At 47.1% G+C, this 21017-nt stretch overlaps 1 pseudogene; it reads left to right on the top strand.

Moving 5' to 3' along the window:
• Positions 1-14749: 14749 nt before the first annotated feature.
• On the top strand, positions 14750-18286 carry LOC138582907 (GTP-binding protein Rhes pseudogene; annotated as a pseudogene).
• The last annotated feature ends 2731 nt before the right edge of the window (positions 18287-21017 follow it).

Raw genomic sequence — 21017 nt, 5'->3', positions numbered from 1 at the left:
AAATTGGCAACGATGCACAGTGCCTTGTCTAGATCAACATAATGCAGTAAACATTGTGATTCCACCTCCCCAACACCTGTAACGGAATAATTTTGCATTCGTGAAGCACCGGTCAAGTGATGTTTGTAGGTGCAGCGGAGCACTGAGGGGTGGTGGGGCAGAAGGGGATGCCAGTCAACAATACTACTGGTGCTGGTGTCATTCATGTCACGCAAGTGCAGGGGTGGGTGGCACAATGAAGTGCAAGGGGGAGTGGCGGCTGGAAGTGCTGTACAAGGTAAGTAGGACTTGACGTCAAGGGCAGATGGTGTTAGGCGCAGACAAGTGCTGGGGGGGGTGCCCTATAGGGGTACAGAGACAATCATGCTGTGCTGTGGGCTCGGAGGGGACAGGGGAGGTACACACTGCCTCTGGCTCGGCAAGGTCCTTTCAGATTTCTATGTGTCCTGCAGAGTTGTCACATGCCGCAGATATGTGCCCTTGGATTGGGGATCTCATCTTGGTGAGAAGGGTGAGGCGCTATTGCCTTTGGAGCATGTGGCAGGCCAGTTTGCCAGAGGATGGCCATGATGCAGGACATTCCCTCTCTGCCACCCGGCACCTGTGGTTTGGGTTCCCAAGATCCGAGTCATGCCAGGACTCTGCATTGGCATGGGGCTTCAGACAGGTGGTCATGACCGTGGCTAAGACATCCAGTGTACCTGACATGGAGTGGAGCATGGAGTGGGCCCTGTCAGGATGGGAGTGAGCCTAAGGGGGAGCTGGATGGGGGGGACATTTTGGCAGCATGAGCCTCGACTGACACACACTTCATGGGTCGGAATACAAAGAAGGTGTGTGACAGTGGTGAGGGTGGCTTTGCCTGTGGGGTGTTGAGGGTGAGCTGGGAGGAGAGGAGAATGTGATCACTCCAGGAGAGAGGAGTGCAGAGATGGACGGAGAGGGGAAAGTCAGATGAGATCAGAGCATCAAGAGTGTGCCCTGCAGAATGAGTAGGGACAGACGGGAGTCTAGAGGGTGAGAGGGAGTTGCTGAGGTCACAGAAAGGTCAGGTGGGGGCGTCAACAGGCATGCAGGTGGATGCGTACCGCACCAAGGATGAGGAATTCTGTGTCTGGGGACATGAGTGAGGAGGAGAGGTGAGGACACTCAGAAAGGAAGTAGTACATTTGACCAGTTTTCCCAGACACAGTACGCACTGTTTGGAATGTCAAGGTGTGGTGGACAGTAACCTCACACAAGCCATTCCAGAGTGGAGTAGGTCTAAGTAGGTGTGACAGTGGCAGGAATACCCTCAGGGAAGCCAAGGGCACACCCCCCCTGCACAGTGGTGGCGGGCCAAGGAGAGGGTCAAGGATGCAGACAGAGCTGGCCGTCTGACATGTTTCCATGAGACCAAGGATGTCAAGGTGCATAACCTCATGTAAGTGACAGTTATCGGAGGAATGCCTGATGCAGCCGCAGTGAAAGGAGTGTAATTGTGGAGGAGGTTGACAGCCTTGTAGGACTTACGGGGAGTGCTAGAGATCAGAGGTGCCGCATGTGTAGGAGTTGGAGTGGGAGGCGGAGAAGGTTCATGGGAGGGTGCAGGGAGGCAGTGCAGGATTGATGAGGAGAGAGGAGGGGGGACAGCAGGAGAGGTAAGGAAGTTGATGAGATGTGGGTAGCATTTCTCAAGGAGATTGAGGTTGGCCTAAGGGCCTTGGACTGAGACGCTCCCATTACCATGCACATCATTGGTGGTATCTGAGGATTGGAAGGAGGCCAGGAGTACACCCCAACGGGTCCCACCTATGATGGTGGAAGAGGAGCAAGGAGAGAGGACAGGGACCATGTGAAGGGTCTATGGGACAGGCAAAGGCATGTATGAGCAGATGTCAGTGAGAGTTAGCTTAGAGTAGGCTCAGATGCACTGGTCAGCAATAGGGTGGGTCGCATTGGAGGGCAGGCTGCCCTCATTTGACTTTTGGCAAGCAGGTGTCGTGCGTAGGGCACGATGGTCTGAACTGTAGAAGTCATGGAAGATAGACCATGAAGAGCAGCATGGAGTGTGAGGGAATGGGGCTCGAAACCAGACGGTACCAAAGGACCCAGGAAGGAGGTGGATCTCAAGGCTACATCCACATTATGACTGCATGTTGGTAGGCATTTATATACAGAGGACGCATTAGCATGTGGTATCATTGCATGTCAGGCATGTGAAGATGAAACTTGAATGGCTGGGGGAAAGGAGAGGAATGGTATGTAAGACATCAGATGAATAGACAGGGGAGTATGAGCAACAATGTAGTGACAAAATTACTAATCAAGGGCAACTTCCATGGTGTTGGCCCATATGTGCACTGTTGCCAGTAGGGATAGTGCTGTGGCCAGATGGTGTTGCACTGAACATACTGGATGAGGCACATGGGTGCCACTATCAACTCTGCCACACACCCCCTTGACAGGCACCCAACATGAATGCTTCACACACACAACATGCACAGGGATGATACACACATGCATGTGCACTCACCGGATGATGCCTCGTAATCAGGGAGGTCTCCCACGCCTTGGAGTTGTCCCTCGGTGACGTAGGATCCAGCTACGGACTCGTGTGGTGTGAGTTCTATTTCCTGTGCTGGGGACCCACCTCCAGTCACCAAGGTTGCGGCATGACTTGAGGCCAGCTTATCCTTTGCCCTGCGCTTAAGGTCATTCCAGCGCTTCTGGCAATCACTAGCTGTGCGCCTCACTACTCCAAGGGCACTTATTCTGTCAGCAATGGTCTGCCAGTGTGCCTGGCGTCTGGCATGTGTGGTCTTGGACCCTGCAACGATGACCATTTCCCTATCATGATCTGACACATACTGAACAAGTGCATTAAGTTCGGCGTCTGTGAAGCTTGGCTTCCTTGATGGGCCGGACTGTGCAGCCGTGTCTGGGGCATCAGCCTGTGCCGGACGTGCACTCTTCCTCTTGCGCTTGGAAGGGGGTGGGGATCCAGAGTGTCCTACGCCGCTGTGGACACTAGGGGCAGGAGCCGTGGTGGACTCTGTACTGGGTGTGTGTGATTGCCCACTCAGCATGGGAGTAGGTGCAGGCATTGGGGGTAGTGGGATGGGGTCAGGCCTGATCTGAGGTGCATGAACTAGGACCGACACAGTCTTGGCAGGGTGTATGAGAGGTGGGGTGGATTGAGCCACACCCTGGCTACGGGGGCCAGCAGATGACCTATCTGGCATAGATGCGCGTGCCCTGATGACACCAATGTGCACCGGTGCACGTACAGTGGACCTGCTGACCTGGATGTCAGCGATGGAATCACCCTCGGACAGGTCTGGTGCCACAATGGCCTTGTCCGACATGGGCTGATCAGGGTTGGTATCAGCCACATGACTCTCAACGGGGGGGGGGGGGGGGGGGGGCATGGGTGTCCCTGACTGTTCCTCCAGACTGGGGGGAACAGGGGCGCCCTGCAAGTCACAACCACGTCCCCTGTTGGATCCTCCACGGCCACCACGTGTGGCTCGGCCACCTTTGCCACCCTTACGGCTTGCACGCCTCCCAACCATGGCACTGATGGTATTGTGCGTATGGGAGTGGGTGTGCACAATTGTCCTGGGCAATTGGGTGTCAAAGGGGTTGGGTACCAGATGGTATTCGTACCCTAGTGCAGTGGCAAGGCTATATGACACCCCTGGGGAAAGATGACGGGTCACGCAACGCACAGGCACCCCTGAAAAGTTAAGGAACGTGCACAATACCCCTCCTAGACCACGTGTGCTGATGGTAAACCCTGCACTACGCTGTGGCATCCAGTAACACAATGAACGTATGCGTGTCACACGCGGCCTAGATTGACCTCTGAAGGGGTAGGCTACACACGGGGCAAGCACAGATGTTAGATACGTGCGTGACTCACCGTCTGCCAGGTAAAAGAGCGTGAAAAAATAGCACTTTTGGTTGGCAACACCCCCGCCAAAAGAAGAGGTGTACGCTGTCTGAGGAGACAGGACAACTGTAGAAGGGGACACTGTTTGAGGGAACAGGCCCAGGAAAACCAGTACAAGAGGAAAAGAGAAAAGAGCTGTCAGAGGTAACAGGGAGTACGAACTGGAAACGCCGTGAAGTAAGTCGCGTGTGAAACGACAAGAAGTACCGAATTCACCCACTCGCTCTCCACGAAAAGCACGTACAAGGAAATGGTGTTCAACACTACCTTTTATACAGGCCCACACGTACATCGTCACTTACGGCGTGTACGTGCTTGGCCCATTTTCACCAATCACACGCTTTGGCACTCCTGCGTGTAGGTATCTTTTCACCAATCACACGCTTTGTCACTCCTGCATGTGGATCCTTGTTCACCAATCACGCGCTTCGACACTCCAGCGTGTAGCTCACTTTTCACCAATCACACGCTTTGTCAATCCTGCATGTGGATCCTTTTTCACCAATCACGCGCTTCGACACTCCTGCGTGTCCCTCACTTTTCACCAATCACACGCTTTGACACTGCACGTCCAGGTAACTATTGACGCACATATGCTGGTGACGGGTTTTCGCGCGATGAGTGGGGGGTTTTCAGGTGCACATTCACTCCCTATCAGGCTGTCCACGCGTTCTAACACGAAAGACCACGCTCCTAGCCAGGAGGCCAAATTTAAGTCCCCAAGAACCCTGAGCACGCTCCCACCTGCCATCGGCTGCTGCCTGACTGCCTGCTGGCCACGTGCCCCACAGTGCTGGTGGGTGGGGGTGGTGGGGGCCTGGTGGAGGGTGCCCCTGGTGGATGGGGGTTGGGGGTGGTGGGAGACATGGATGGGGGCCTGATGGCAGGTGCCCCTGCACTGCTGGGGGGTGGGGGTGGTGGGAGACATGGGTGGGGGCCTGGTGGAGGGTGCCCCTGGTGGATGGGGGTGCAGGGGGACATGATCAGGTGTGCAGGGTAGTCCACTGTTTTGTGGGCTGCCTGCAGGGGCCGGGGAGGGTGTACAGGGTACACCTGTGGGGGCCCACCCAACCTATTCGCATGTGATAATTCCCACGCACCCCTGTGATACACGTACCCTGGCCAATCGCGTGTTGAACTTCCCGCTACCCCTGTAATACACGCACCCTGCCTGTTCGCGTGTGATGATTCCCGCGGACCCCTGTAATACACGTTCCCTGGCCTATCGCGTGTTCTACTTCACGCGTCCTCCTGTAATACACGTTCCCTGGCCCATCGCGTGTTGAACTTCCCGCTACCCCTGTAATACACGCACCCTGGCTGTTCGCGTGTGATAATTCCCGCGTACCCCTGTGATGCACGTTCCCTGGCCTATCGCGTGTTCTGCTTCACGCGTCCCCCTGTACCTGGCCCATCGCGTGTTGAACTTCCCGCTACCCCTGTAATACACGCACCCTGGCTGTTCGCGTGTGATGATTCCCGCGTACCCCTGTGATTCACGTTCCCTGCCTAGTCGCGTGTAGTACTTCCCGCGTACTCCTGATTTGGAGATTGCCCGCTTTGCTTTCCTTGTTTGCCTGCCCTGTGAAGTGGTCCGGGGTTAGCGCAGCCCTTAGCGATGATTTAGCGCTTTTGATGGCTTTTCCGTGCGCGAGGGCGTTCTTGGGGGCGTTACTGGCGCTGCTGCAGGCTCGCTGCGATTCTCTGCGCCACGGCTGTTTTGGGAGCTTGAAATCCATGAATACGCTGTGCGCGGAAATCTGTTTTAGCGCACGTGCCTGGCGCAGACTATCGCAGGCGCACGCTGTGCGCCAGCCGCGTGCGCTACTTGTGCGCTGGATTCTATGAATTAGCCTGTAGGTGTCAAGTGCTGGTAGTGTGACTGAAGGGATACAGAAACAGTCCCTGGGGCCCGGGATCAGAGGGTGGCTAGGTAACCAGTGCAAATTCTGTTTCAGCCAGGAGGTCAGCAGAGGAGAGGAGGAGAAAAGGCAGAAGCAAAGAGAAAGATTTTGAGGTGCTTCTGGAACAGGGGAGAGTAGAGGGGAGAGTGCAGAGCCCTGAGGGACTCCACAGTCAACCGCCATGAGTGGAGAGGTGAAGGGATGGAGTGATACCACTTTGGTGCAGCCAGATAAAAAAGAGGAGAACCATTTCAAGGGCACTCCTAAAACACCCATGCAGTGGTCGAAGTGTACAAAAAGAAGTAGTGGAACTATGTTCCCTACTGGCCTGCACTGCTCACCACAAATCCCATCACCACACACTCTGCCACACACAATACAAACCCTAAAACACATGCTCCTGCTGTTTAGGGAAACGGTCAGAGCAGTGCACTGAAAGAGAATGTTTCAGCTTCTTCCTTCACTTTTATTTTAAAACGAAACCATTCCGGAACGGTTTCTTTTTAAAATAGAAGTATAGGAACAGTAAAACTGAATCAAAAGAAGTAGAGGAGCACCGCTCCAGACCGCTCCCACCCACTTCGACCACTGCACCCGTGCCTAAAAGGCACTGTAACATTCTCTGGTTGTCGACCGCATAAAAGTCTGCAGAGAGATCGAGTAAGATCAGAACATTCCTCTCTCCTCAGTCTAATGCCAACGCAATGTCATTGTGAAGGGCAACCTTAACTGACTCCATGCCCATTCCAGGTTGGAAGCCCGCCTGGAAAGGGTGGTGGATGTTGTTAGCCTCAAGGTAGGTTGAGAGCTGAGGAGTGGCAATAGATTCCAACAATTTGGACATAGCAGGAAGAAGCGAGATTGGGCAATGGTTTTCTACTGCCGCGGAGTCTAAACAGGGCTTCTTAAGCAGCGGAGAAACGACTGCATGCTTTTAGGCGGGAGCAATGAATCCAGTGGTGCATGAGTTATGGAGCGCCTCTGTAAGTAATGGAACCAGATTCAGAGACGGGTCCTGCAAAATGTATAAGGGAATGGAATTTGCGGGCGAGGCGGGATTTGCAAGTGCCACAATATGTCGACCTTTCCCAAGACACATGCATGCTTGCAGACAACTGCAACTTACACACACACCATTTTATTTGTACCTACCTGCCCGCTTGGGCCATTTTCTCTGGCCTCTGCTTCGCCTCCATAATCCAAGAGTAGTCCATAAACTGGGAACCGAAGCAGGGGGCATCAAAGAATCACGTTTTAGGACCCCATGTATGGAGACATTACACCTGCATGGGGTTCTGAAATGTTATCGGCTGGAAGGGAGGGCTTTGGGTGTACTGTGACTCAGAGTAGCAACAAAGGAGCATTAGGGGTGCCTAGACAGACTGTCCCCCAACGTGCACAGAATGTGTACAATTAAATGAAGTAATAACAGGGATTATTCTAGGAATAAGAAGAATGAGGAAGCCCTATATAAAAAACCTGAAACCTGAATGCAGGAATCATTTGCAAAAGACTTGATGTATTCAGCTAATTCAGGCAAGATTGCTTTAACAATAATTGTGCACAAGCATGCAAGATGATCTTGGATAACACTCGTTTTTCACACTGAATGCAGGAAAGGCTGTTGACAACATTTATTTTGCACAAAGAATGTGGCAATCTCTACTAATAACATTTATTTTGTACACCCAACATACAATAACTTGGCTAAAATGTCGTTTTACAAATGAAAGGCAGGACTTCAAAATGCAAGACTTTCCGTTAATTTGGTGTGAGAACTCCATTCAGGACACATACATGAATGCTTTATCATATCTGCATTGGGCCTAGTGGGTAAAGGGAAAGTTGCTTTTAATTAATTTATTCATATAATTCTGAAAATGCCCATGATGGCTGACTTGGATCGCGTGCAACATTAAGGTACCAAATGCGTTCCCTTTATGCTTCAGGACATGTACAAACAAGCAAGAACATAGGGCAGGATGCTTGACCACCTTTATCCTCTTCCTCTAGGAAATTAACCCAATTTTTGCCACGGGTACCTTCCAAACCCGTTTGGCAGATCGGAAAAAGGCAACGCATGCTTGACTTGGACGCCTGAACTCAAACATTTGAATTTAGATCCTCTACAAGAGAGGTGAGTTATTCAGGATTTTACACCAAACATAGGTCCTGTCTGCACAAAAGGGACGGTTTAACTGTGTATTCCACTAGGGAAGTACTAAATTTGGGTGATGGTTTTTAGCGACATGTTAAAGCATACTTTACTTTTTTTAATGCTTTTCCACTAATCAGGTAGAAGGAAGGACAAAATCTATCTCCTCCCTACGTTCAGATGAATGGGATTGCCCTCTAAAATCACCTATACAGGTAAATTATTTAATCCTGAGCAGGTGTTACACTCACTGTTAGAGTATTACTGGCACTTAGAGTAAAAGATACTCATTACATTTTCTGTCTCTGTTTTGTCTGATAGGGTATGGACGACACAACACACTGATTTAAACAATCAACACACTAGCGCAGTCTGAACGCTAGTCTAACAACCAGGGTCCCACTCCTGATGAATGTTCTGGATTGGTCACCCATATGAACTGAAACATGTTGAGAGTTGATAGTGTATAATTGAAATGCAGTCACAAATGGATGCAATTAATCACCAAATGTTATGCATAAACTCAAGGTTGTATTGAAGTTATATAAAATCAGAGGTCAACAAATGTTACAATTGAAGTTTGTTTGAGATACCCTGGCCACGAAGGTGTCAGTTTGTAAATGTGTTTTTGACCCACAATGACATTTTAGGTGTTGTTTTAACTCATTTTAGGAAATATAATGTATGATGTTTTGATTTTATAATTTATGATGATTAAAATGGTTTTTAATTACTGAAAGCAACCCATTTCCAGCCGTCCACCCTACTAGACTTTGCCTCTATCTCCTTTTTCTGCATGTCTAACCCCCACCCGGGACTAGATAGAGGCAGCAATCTAACATATGTTTAATGAGTGCACACTCATTATCTAAGGGCATAAAGAATTCCACCATATTTTGTGATTAATCTGGGCAAACTTCTTCCAATTAATTGTGATGACTTTAACAGCAACCAAAATAAAAAGATCAAATAAATGTGATATATGTATGTCTACATGATGTTGAAAAGGGGCACTTCCATGATATTAAATCTTAAAATGAAAAGGTTCATCTACTTTAAAGATACATTTAATAATGCGCCATACATTATCCCAAAATATTTCTATACACTGACATTCCGACAACATATGTTTGAAAGAACCTTCAGCATCATGACAGTTCCAGCATTTAGTATCCAAGGATATCTTGCACTTAAAAAGCGTAGCAGGGGTAATAAAAAAGAAAAGAGTTTGGGTAAGGTTAGCTGACACCGTTAAGGTCAAGGTTTCTTTTCCAGAATAATGGCCAACTATAGGCTTCCAAAGTGAGAGTGCAGTCTTGTTACCATTCTTGCTGCGTTTGCCTCTGAGGATTTTCCACTCTGTCATTGGTAAATTCTTCATAAAAGAAAGAGGCTGAGAGCTGATAATTATACAAATGATTCTTTTCGAACACACATGTAGTCACCTGTTCCAAATTCTCCATAATAGCGTCCATTAATAGAGATTATTAGTGATAAAAGGAATTGGGAATGGGGAATTTTTCTCTGAATTCAGTGAATGTCAACAGTGTCTCTTGATTAAAAAGTTGATGTTCATATGTAATTCCTTTAAGTATCCAATTTTTCCAACAAATAACTTTGCAGTTAATCCGTATAAGATTGTTAAACCATGTGAACAGTGATATGAATTTGGAGAGGTTTGTAGAAGTAAAATACCTTCTAATCTGCTTGCCCATAAATTGAACATTCTTACATTTAATAAATCTATTTTTAGTATCAAATACATAACAGTCAGACAGAGAAAACGGCCAAACTATATTACTCCCCGACCAAACCCAGGACGAGGTAAGAAAATGTTCAGCTTGACGAAACCAGCACAGCGCTTGCTTTAATATAAAGTAAGAATTATATTTAATGAGATCTGGGAAGCCCACACCTCCCCGTGTGGCTCTCTCCTTTAATCTACTAAGGGAAATCCTATGTTTTTTCCTGCCCCACAAATATTTTGCAGGACATGAATCAATATCTTTAAATAATGTATTGGGAATTGAGACAGGAAGCATGAAAAAAATATACAAGATGATAGGGGAGATCATAATTTTAATGGATTGAAGACGTCCCCAACAGGATGAAAATAACGGAGACCAGGAATCTATGAAATATTTATTTTTGGTTAATGCAACATTAGTATTTTCTTTAATGATATCCTTGATAGATGCATACATTTGTAATCCTAAATATTTGATATTCTTAGGACACCATCTCATGCCATATGGTTGTACAAGATGTTTACTACAATAAATATTTAAAAGTAACATTCCGATTTGTCCATGTTCAATTTATATCCCGAGGCTGAAGAAAAACGGGCTATAATGTCAAGCAAAATCCTAAAACTCACCTCAGGATTCCTAAGGAATAGAAGCATATCATCAACATTTGCTGCTAGTTTGACATAGAAATCACCAAAAAATATGTCTTGTATCCCGTGATGTAGTCTAATAGATTCTAAAAATGGTTTGAGGGCTAAAATAAACAACAGAGGAGAAAGAGGACATCCTTGCCTTGTACCTCTACCCAAAGGGAAAAAGGGAGACATCTGGCCATTTATAAAGATAGAGGTTTTAGGGTTATAGCATAAAACTTTAATCATGGATATGAACGTCTCATGAATACCATGCCAACGCATTGCATCAAACATGTAGTCCGACTCCACTCTATCAAATGGTTTTTCAGCATCTAAAGCTACAGCAGCATGGGGATCATTTCAGAGGTTTGCAACATTAGAGGCATTTAAGAAGATTCTAATATTGGATGATGAATGTCTTGTATAATTTACTTGGGCATAAGAGGGATATGTCTATTTGCTAAGAGTTTTGCAAATATGTTTTAGTCAGTGTTAATTAGGGAGATGGGTCTATAGCTTTGTGGCACTTCTGGATCCTTATTAGGTTTAGGAAATGCCAGAAGCATAGCTTCAGTAAAGGTGCCGTCGGATTTTGAGTTTAGCACAAAGTGAGAGAAGAGTTCATATAGTTTTGGGATAAGTAATGATTTAAAATGAGCATAGGAAACAATTGAAAATCCGTCTGGACCTTGTGCCTTACCTTTTTTAAGCTCTTGTACAGCTCTAATAATTTCATTTTGCGTAATGGGTGAATTGAGTGAGTCAGCATTAATAGCTGGATAGTTTGCCCGTGTTATATTTTGTAGGAAGGCAACAATATTTGGATTATTGGGTGTAAATTCAGAGGAGAATCGTTTGTGATAGAATTTACTAAATACATTGATAATGTCTTTATCTGCAAATGTTCTCGTGCCATTTGAATCCTTTATTGCTGTGATTTTACTTCTTTGTTTTTTGATTTTGAGAAAGAAGGCTAGTGATTTACTCATTTTATTAGAGAATTGATAGATTTTGAATTTATATCCAAGCAAATTAGCACAAGAATATTTGGAAGTAAGTTTATTATATTTAATTCTTAGCTGTAATATATTAAGACGAGTCGCTTGAGAAAGATTACAGATATGTTGTTTCTCTAGGATTTTTAGTTTTCTTAAAATCTCTTCTTTTTCATGTTTCATATCTTTCTTTTTTTCAACAAATGAAATTATTTCTCCTCTCAGAACTGCTTTATAGCAATCCCAATTATTAGGGATAGATATATCCTCAGCTTTATTCATTTTAAAATAATTAGTGTGTACATTTGTTAGAAGAGAAGCACATTTTTCATCTTTTAATAAGGCTGAGTTAAATTTCCATCTGTTTGATTTGGGAGCAGAGTTAATATTGTTAAATTTAATGTGGATAGGGGCATCGTCTAACAATGATATACAATCTATGGAGGAATCTATTAGGTTATCAGTTAATGAGTTGGCTAAAAAATGTTATCAATTCTGGAAAAAGAATCATGAGGAATGGAGTAAAAGGTAAATTCCTTATATGATGGATGATGTAGGGGTCAGGCATCAACCAGGCTTCATTCAGAGATGAACTTTAGAAAATGATTGTGGACTTTGAGTTTTTAAAAAGACAGTTAGATTTTCTATCTAGAAATGGGTCTGCTATTTCATTGCAATCTCCATATACAATGAGGTTTTGTATATTTGAGCGCAGCAGGCGTTATTTTAGTTGTTTCCAAAATCTTGGATCTGATGCATTAGGCTCATAAACATTTAAGATTGTCTAGTGAATAGAATTAGAGAGAAGATTTAGTAGAATCCATCTAGCTGTGTCGTCAGTTTCTGAGCTAAAGATTTTACAATCAAAATGTTTGTTTACCAGGTTAATAACACCATTTTTCTTGTCTTGTGTTGCACTAGCAAATACATTTCCTACCCAGAGCTTTTTAAGTTTGGCAGCTTCTGCGGTTGAGATGTGAGTTTCTTGAATACAAGCAATTGCCGGTTTGGTTCTATTGAGATAAGAAAGTACCTATTGTCTTTTGATGGTATTCTGAAGGCCTTTAACATTCCAAGAAGATATATTTATAGACACAGGGTATCAAAGGTAAACAAAATGAGCTTAAAATAGATAGTAAACCTAGGATTGGTGGAATATGAAATAAGAGTTTGCATATGATTTTGATATAGTAATCAATTATTATGATTACTCCAGTACCCTAAGGGGAGAGACAAAAGGATAAGGAGAAACATTAGGAGTGAGGAGTGACAAACAGCAACATGAACATGGGTAAAAGTAGATTATAATTCTTAATAATATATAACAGTATGGCTAGCAGGAAACAACCAAAACAATTCATGTTGAAAAGAAAAAATCAAAAAAGGAGGGTGGGGCGCTCAGCGAGAGCAGGCAGTTCATGGCAACACTCTCGCACAGTATATACTCTAAGAGTCAAAAAGTGAAGACATTTTCCATAGACTTTAAGGTTGATTGTTCGAAGAAGGTCCAGCAATATCCATATCTTCCATCCTTTGAGATTGAATAAATCGCAATCTGTTAAATTGGCCTTTGTAAAAAAACTGATGAGAAAAGATTGGGAGAATAATTTTGAGTGCTTGACGGAACTCCATAATTACAAACACATTGAAGTTCTTTCGGCCACAAACTTATTTGATACACTGTCCCGACCCATTGGTACGGAAATTCGGATTACTCATGAGAACGAATCAACTGCCAGTAAGTGCAACCTATGGGTCTCAATGGAAATTATGCAAACTCAATGCTATTGTCGCATATGTTAAATGTCTGACAATCTTGAAACACTCAGGCATGTGCTGCGTGTCCGAAAATTATCTGATCAGTATATGTTCCACAATGGGTGTTATGTACATGACTATACGTCGATTCAAGCTGATCATTTTTGGCATTACTGCCTGAATACTTCCTCCAAATTTATGCACATTGCACTTTACAGAATCTTGACTAAAGCTGTAATAGCGTGTGCCTTACCAGCCTTCCTGTTGCTTCTGCGTGCATCCGAGCTGCTATGTACTTCAACTGCTTCAAAAAGCCCTGGACACCACCTCCGCGCCTCTCTTGAATAGATCTCCGGACGAGAGCAAAGGTACGTTTTAGTATCGTTACCTTATTCCAATTTCATATATTTATTAATGTTTGAGCAGAGCCAGGAATCTAGCTTGCCATTCCACCCGTGCCAAGCCACACCCCACAGCCTTACATCCTTCTGAGGTTGATGAATGAGTTCCAACACAGGTTGGGTGATATTGGGTGTACAGTTGTTCTATATAAAGCGCTGAAGTGAAAAGGCTAAGTGATAACAGATCATTATAATTTGGACTTGGACATATGCTTGCATTCACAGTAATTTGGTAATATGGGTCTATACACACTGAGATTTACGATACAAACGATGATCCATTCTCGTATGAAATGTATTTCACATTACAGTGATACCGTAAACATATTTTTCATAGTGTACTTAGGAACAATGCTATGTGATGCCACTTCCTGTTTTTGGGTGGGTCATCAGAGGTCAAGGGTCGTGTGGTGTCACTTCCGCTACCCCTGGCATTTTGTTGAAATGACGTCCCTGCATCGCTGTATCTTTCCGTGTTTCAGCTGCTCTCGCTGACAAGACTGGAACCGTTTACTCACTGCGGTTACCTAGTATTTAATGGGTGCTCGATGTGCTTTTTTTTATTGTCATATTCCTTTCTCAAACGGGGGGCACTCGTACTTTTTGTATGTGGGGGCGGGAAGGCGCCTTTAAACTAGCATTGATTCAGTCCTGCGCTCCTGAAATCACATGAAAGTTGGGACGCAGGCTAGAGTAAGCGCACATACTTGGAGCTGGGGAGCAACCGCATGATGTTTAATGTGAAGGTCTGTGCTGCGCTGCATGCAAAGAATAAACCGCTTTAGAACACCTGTATGGGTGGGAGTCAAGCCTGACCAAGTTGTGTGACCCTGGGCATGTTCTTTGCTTATCTTGAGCGCTAGCTCCATTAGCTGCCAAGATTGCGAGTGCTAGAAAGGCTGGGCGCCATGGTTAAGTGCTTGATATAGAAAGAACTGCTCCACCAGTAGCACCTAAAGGCCGCTCGATTGGGGAGGGGAAGGGGGGGGGGCGTGCTGTAAACGCCACACCACATTCACTCTTGGGTCTAGGTCTCCGAACATTTTTTTCCCCCATGGTGCGAAAAGCCTCCACCCCTCCCCCCCAACTCCCTCCATTCGAGCTGGGCTACAGGTCGTCGATAGAATCCGTTTGCATGTTCTCTGCTTCTGTGCTGTCCCCCCTCCCCTCCTTCCCTCGCCGCGGTTTATCTTGCCAGTTGATGCCACCCGTCCCCTGCTCCGTTTTTTTTTCCGCATGTACAGGATTTCTGCTCGAAACGCTCGCAAATGAGCACACACGCGCACACGCTCCAGCCTCAAGTGGAAACAGACTGCTCTCGGAGAAAGTACTGTTGATTGGCAGCTCTCTCGGCGCCTCTGTCCTTCGGCACCACCCCTCTGCCGCCCTCCCTATTACTATCCACAGGCTCGGGCTGGTGTGATTGGACGGTGCCCGGGCGAAGTCACCAAGGGATATGTGAATAAATAAAGAACTGGGCGAGAGGCGATGCTCAGACAGACGCGCGCCGATCCATCCAGCGAGCCCTCTTGCGCGCCTGAAGGTCCGCGGACGAATAGACAGCAGAAGCCGCCGCATCACTCTGGACATACAGATCCATCTACAGGTGGAGGGCGGCGAGTGAGCCAGCCGAGGATAGCTGCTCGGCACCACGAACTCAACCACTCGAAGACTTACTGTAGAGAAGCACACACGCAGCTTTTGTCCTCAAAGCCAGAGAAGTTCGGGAGGCCTTGAACTCCAGAAGATCTCCCCAAAAGCCTAGCAGATATATCGACATGTCACTGACGGTGAAAGAGAAGAACCAGGTGCGTCTAGCGTTCTTAGGAGCAGCTGGGGTGGGGAAGACAGCGCTGATCCGCCGCTTCCTGCTGGACACCTTCGAAACCAAGTACAAGAGGACGGTGGAGGAGCTGCACACCAAGGAGTACGAGGTGAGCGGCATGACCTTCACCATCGAGATAATGGACACCAGTGGCAGCTACTCCTTCCCGGCCATGAGGAAGCTCTCCATTCAGAACAGCGACGCCTTCGCACTAGTCTACGCCATCGATGACGCCGAGTCCTTCCAAAGCGTCAAGAGTCTACGGGATGAGATCCTGGAGACCAAGGAGGACAAGATGGCCCCCATCGTGGTGGTGGGCAACAAGGTGGATTCAGAGGAAGGACGGCAGGTGGCCACTGAGGAGACACTGTCCCTGGTCGAGCTGGAATGGAACAATCGTTTCGTTGAGGCCTCGGCCAAGGAGAACACCAACGTACTAGAGGTCTTCAAGGAGCTTCTCCAACAAGCCAACCTGCCTAGCCGCCTTAGCCCCGCCTTGAGGAGGAGGAGGGAGACCATCCCCAAGGAAAATATGCTAAGGCCGCCCATGAATAAGACAAACAGCTGTAACATCTGCTGAGATTGAGTTGGAGGGCCAACAGGAAGGACAGACCAGCGAGTTGGAAGGCCCAAACCCTGCAGGGCTCGGGCAACCAGAAGAGATCACACGTAGACATTTTTAAGACTTGTTGAACCTATGATCAAAAACAGTGACTTGCACATGAGAAGGTGAGCTGCTCCCTACCACGGCAGGCTTACTCCTGGAGCAGAGGAGCAGCCAACACATCTGAGACTAGTTACTTGGTCATAAAGTAGGTTTTGTGCTGGTTCTACTCTGCGCTGAGAAATATCCTATTTAGAAACATTGACAGCATTCTGAGCCAAGCTTTGGTCCTAATTTCCAACAGTACCCTGTGCCAAATCTCCTCTCTAAACCTGGACAGTTCACTATGCCAAGCTTTTTTCCTACACACTGATACCAATGTAAGCCAAGCCTTTTCCCTTCACCTGAATAATATTTGTGAGCCCCTGATTCTTCTCCAAACCTTGAAACTAATCCTCGCTGAGCCTCCTCCACAAACCTTACCAGAATATGTACAATTCCCAACTATGTCCCTGAACAATGAGACCATACTGAGCCAAGCGTCTATCAAACACCTCCGCATTGAGGTTCTGAAATCTTCCTCCTTATGCATTATACAAGTTGCAAAGCTTATTCCCCAAAACCCAATGCTACAGAATCACACCTCTGCCCTAAACATCTGCTGTTCCCTGGCCAGCTGTCTCCACTTAAGCTGGAGACCATATTCCCCCACCCAATCCCTCTAAACCTGCACAGGAGCGCTAAACCAAAACCTGATGGCATGCTGTGGCAAATCAGGTCCCTAACCTTCAACAGTATACTGTGCCAATCCTTAACATACTGTACCAAATCTTGTCCCTAATCCTCAACAGAATACAGTGCCAAACCTCGACAGCATACTGTACCAACTCTTGTCCCTAAACCTCAATGGAGTACTGTGCCAATCCTCGACAACACATTGTAACAAATCCTGTCCCTAAATCGCAATAGAATACAGTACCAATCCTTGACAGCACGCTGTACTGAATCGCGTCTCTAGACCACCTCAGTACACTGTGCCAACCCCAGTTTAAAGGCTCTTTCCATACAGCTCATACAGTTCCGGGAAGATAGCTCAGCACCAACGTGCTCACCTTCGAAACAAAACGACACGAAGCAACACAGGTTTGATCCCCGGTCCGTGCTTAGAAACCTCTGGGTATTTAAGCGCATTAGAATTACACAACTAAGACAGAAAAAAACAATTACGCAACTAAAAAACAAACAATTCCTTTAACAGCAGCTTCGATGCCCGCTTAAAAATGCAAAAATAAAGAAATATATTCCCATGCTCTCTCTCTTTTCACTGAACACAACACAACCGCGTTAACCAGGAATCTTCTCTAAGAAGCAGGTATTGTGAGCTCAACTTCAAACAAACACCTTGCTGAGCCCTTCCGCCAAACCCCAACAGCATACCATGACAAGCCTCTCCCCTAATGTAAAAGAGCATTGTGACCCAAGCCTTTTCTCTGAAGCACAACACGCTGTATCCCGGAGCGTCTTCCCAAAACCGTGAGAATTCCCCATGCCAAGTCTCAAGCCTCTGTCCTGGACCTCAGTAGCATCTCCTGAGCCCCACCAACTCATCAGATGTGGGTCCTCACACGATATCCCTCGCATTAACCCTTTATAGCCCTGCAGTCCCGTGTCCGTCTAGTCGTGCCCTTGGCAGTCTGTCCTAAGCCTGTCCATGTTATTGTCTCCTGTTCCTGTGTTCCCTTGTGCAGCGTTCCACTGCTTCCCGGCTAGCCCTGCGGTATGTAAACATACATACATTGCCAGGCTATTTTTCCTTAAGTCTGAATAATACAAGAATCCAAGCCTCTTCCCTAACGCATACCATCTATCTGGGCCAGGCCACTGCTAAAGCTTGCGCTCCTTCTGAACCCCTTCGCTTTCCTAAAGCTTGACACGCTGTGGAGGGCAAGCTTGTTGCCGAGTTCTTGATGCTGTGTCCGAAACCGAGCAGACGGCATGCCGCGCCATGCTCGGCGCAGTGGCCCCTCCTTGGTCCACTCCTAGGACACGTCGACTTTGGACAGGCTGTCCATCACCCCCGGGAGCTCTTCAGCCAGAGAGAAGGTGACTCGCCAGTTCCGCTTGCGTGGTGGGCCACCACGTGCAGGGTGGCGAAGTGGTACTCAGGCGGTGGCGGTATGAGGTTGTTTTGATGCACTTTCTTTGTTCTGTGGGTGGCACTGCCGACGTTCCTCTGTGTGTGTTTTATAGTTGACAGTGAACGGACGATATTGTTGTTTTTATATGTTTTGTGTCCAATAAAAGATATGGCGATGATCAGAAGTAAACTGGGTTGCAAGACTTCTGTTCATGTTTATCCCACGTGAATAGGCGGGCACAATCCAGCGAGGGGCGAAGTCTGCTGAGTTTGGGGTGGGGCAATCCGGAGTGACCACCAGGTATGGCAGTTGGTACCGCTCTACATTATAAGGGGCAGGTGAGGATTGACTCTTCAAAGGTTCCTCCACCAATCGCATTCGCTCCTCCTTTCCTGCTACCAGACTCACTTCCTGCAGTCACCCCAGGCTCGCTGCTTGCAATATGTCTGGGGCAATAAGGGGCCTGTATGAACATCAGGTGAGGTAACACTTCATAGCCCTCGCCCACCCTCATTCTCTTCAACAATGAGTGTTTAACGGCCTCACACCCTGCACCCGCCTGTCAACCAGCCCCTTCACTTGTCAATAAGTCCACCGCCTGCCTTCTTGGCTCTCAATCTATCTGCAGGCCTCTATCTGTGTATTCATTCATTTGCCAGTTTCTCAGTCTGCGAATCAAACCCTCCACCCCTGTTTCTGCGAATCAATCCACCCACTAGTCTACCTGCCAGTCTCTCTTTCGACTGCCTCTCTGTCCGCCAACCCAGCTATCTATAGGTCTGTCCCTCTATCCACCTGCCCCTTTCAGTGCATAGCATCGAATCCACCTGCTTGTCTAACTGCGTGTCTGCAGGTCTCCCCATAGACCTATCTACCCTGTAGTCTCTGCCTTTCAATCAAACCTGTCTCTTGTTCAGTCTGTCCCTTGATCTGTCAGTCTCTGCCAGTTCATCCATCATCCATTCATCCATCCACCCCCAATGCCTCCATCATCCATCAATCCTCCATCCATCACCCATCATTCATCCATCTATCCACCATTCATCCATCATTGCGTCCGTCAATCCATCATCCGTCAATCCTCCCTCCATCATCCATCCATCCACCATCCATCCACTCCATCCTTCATTCACCAGCCATTATCCACCATCTATCCATGCACCCATCAATGCATCAATCATCCATCAATCCTCCATCCATCACCCATCCGCCATTCATCCATCATTGCATCCGTCAATCCATCATCCGTCAATCCTCCCTCCATCATCCACCCATCTACCATCCATCCACCCACCCATGCATCAATCACCTGTCAATTCTCCATCCTTCATTCACCATCAATTAATCATCCATCCACCCACCAATGCATCAATTATCCATTCATCATCAGTCAATCCTCCATCCATCCACCCACCCATGCATCCATCATCCATCCATCATCCGTCAATCCTCCATCCATCATCCATCCTCCATACATCAATCAATCCTCCATCCATCCATCAATCCTTCATCCTTCAATCCTCCATTCATCCACCAGCCATCCACCAATGCATCCATTATCTGTCAATCCTCCATCCATCATCCATTATCCATCATTCATCCACCCACCAATGCATCAATCATCCATCCATCATCCCTCGATCCTCCGTCTATCATCCATCCATCATCATCCATCCACCCACCAATGCATCCATCAATCACCCGTCATCGATCCATCATCCACCTACCCACCCAGGCATCCATCATCCATCCATCACCCATCCACTCACCCATGCACACATCCATCCATCGATCCATCCAGTGGTTCCCGTATTAGTCAATGGCTTTTTCTCCCTGTCAATGTACGCATTATTCTGTCCGTCGCGCCTTGAAACACTCGTGTATAGCGTTACAAATACCATATCATATCATATCATATCAGTCTTTTCTTCCATTTGGCTACTTGTCTCTTACTCTCAATGCACGTATTGTTATGTCTCTCGGCCACCCAGCACACCGGGATGTGTGTCCACCTCTCAGTGACTGCAGTTGGCTGTCTGTCTGTCTGTCTGTCTGCTCCTGCCAACCATGCCACCCGTCGATCTTTAGCTGTCAATCTGACTGCAACCACACCTGTGCGTCATTCCATCTATTCATTAGTATTTCTCCCCTCTGTTTCTCCATGATCATCACTTTTAGACACACCATTGCTCATCCACCCATGTGCGTCTCGGTCTCTGTCCATTCACTCATGCAGTGATCTCTTCCTTTCTGTTTCTCTGTCTAGCTTTCCATCCACCTGTTTCTACCAACGTCCATCTCTAGTCTTCTTCCTCCTCTCTCTCTCTCTCTCCCTCTCTCTCTGTCTGTGTGTCTGATCCATTAAATGCATCCCTTTCCCTGTGTATCTTAATATCACTCGTTAGGGGCTCTGCAACCTGTGGCTCTCCAGATGTTACGGATGACCGATGCTGTAATCCCTCACCTGTGTAGGGCTGGTGGGAGTTGTAGTCCAAAACATCGGGAGGACCAAAGGTAGCAGACCGCTACCTCTAGCTCGTCCTCTGTGGTTCTTTCTGTATCTGTCTGGGTATCTAATGATCTCTCTGGCGATGCCTCCATACGTCTCTACGTTTCACACCCCTGTGCCCGACCAGCCATAGAGCCAGATTCTCAGCAATCTCCCATATAGTTTTGAAATCTCGTCCTTGCAGATCCTGCCCTCAAATACTCTAAAAGAGGACGCAGGTACTCCAGCTTCCCCTGGGGCTGATGACAACGCTGTGCGATGGTTTCTTGGATGTGTGCATTATGTAGATTACGTCTTAGTCCAAGGCCCAGGGTTCTGCAACCTGTGGCTCTCCACATGTTTTGGACTATAACTCCCATGATCCCTCATCATAGACTATATTGGCTCTGGCCGATGGGAGTTGTAGTCCAA

Source organism: Ambystoma mexicanum, chromosome 3q (assembly GCF_040938575.1).
Source record: "Ambystoma mexicanum isolate Mex_15411 chromosome 3q, UKY_AmexF1_1, whole genome shotgun sequence".
Taxonomy (NCBI): Eukaryota; Metazoa; Chordata; class Amphibia; order Caudata; family Ambystomatidae; genus Ambystoma; species Ambystoma mexicanum.
This window is presented reverse-complemented; position numbering and strand designations above follow the sequence as displayed.